A 672-nucleotide genomic window follows, 5' to 3' on the forward strand; every position below is an offset into this window, starting at 1 on the left:
GAGCCTAGAGCAAGGAAAGATGTCTGTTGCTGCTTATGAGGCCAAATTTCGTGCACTATCCAGGTATGCCACTCAGCTTTGCTTCAGTCCACAAGAGCGGATTCGCCGCTTTGTGAAAGGATTGAGGTCAGATTTGCAGATTCCAGCCTTACAAGTAGCTGCTGCAGCAAAATCCTTTCAGGATGTGGTTGATTTTTTGATAGAGGTAGAGGGGGTGAAGCCAGACGACTTCACCACAGCATCGACATTTAAGAAGTTTCGTAAGGGAGGTGAGTTTAGTGGTTCTTACTCCAGCGGGCAAAGTTCAGGAGGTTATCCAGCCCGTCCTATTCAGTCTTCATTGCAGGCTTCAGCTGGGGGGCCATCACAGACCAGTCGGCCTTTTTCTGAGTTTGGAGGTTATCTCCAGACTTCGTCATTTTCACAGAGACCTGTACTTGACTCCAGAAATTGTTATGGATGTGGAGAGGCTGGACATATTAGGAAATATTGTCCAAAACAAAGTTACAGACCCCCAGTAGTTAGAGGTAGAGGTGGTCATGGTAGAGACCGCCATTCTGGAGGACGTAATGGCCAAGGTAATGGTGGTCACCAATTCAATCGGGGTGGCGGGCAAGTTGGAACTACTGCAGCGCAGCTTGGTAGGGGCAATGGACAGACAGGTGATAGGGC

Source organism: Solanum pennellii, chromosome 3 (genome assembly GCF_001406875.1).
Source record: "Solanum pennellii chromosome 3, SPENNV200".
Classification (NCBI taxonomy): Eukaryota; Viridiplantae; Streptophyta; class Magnoliopsida; order Solanales; family Solanaceae; genus Solanum; species Solanum pennellii.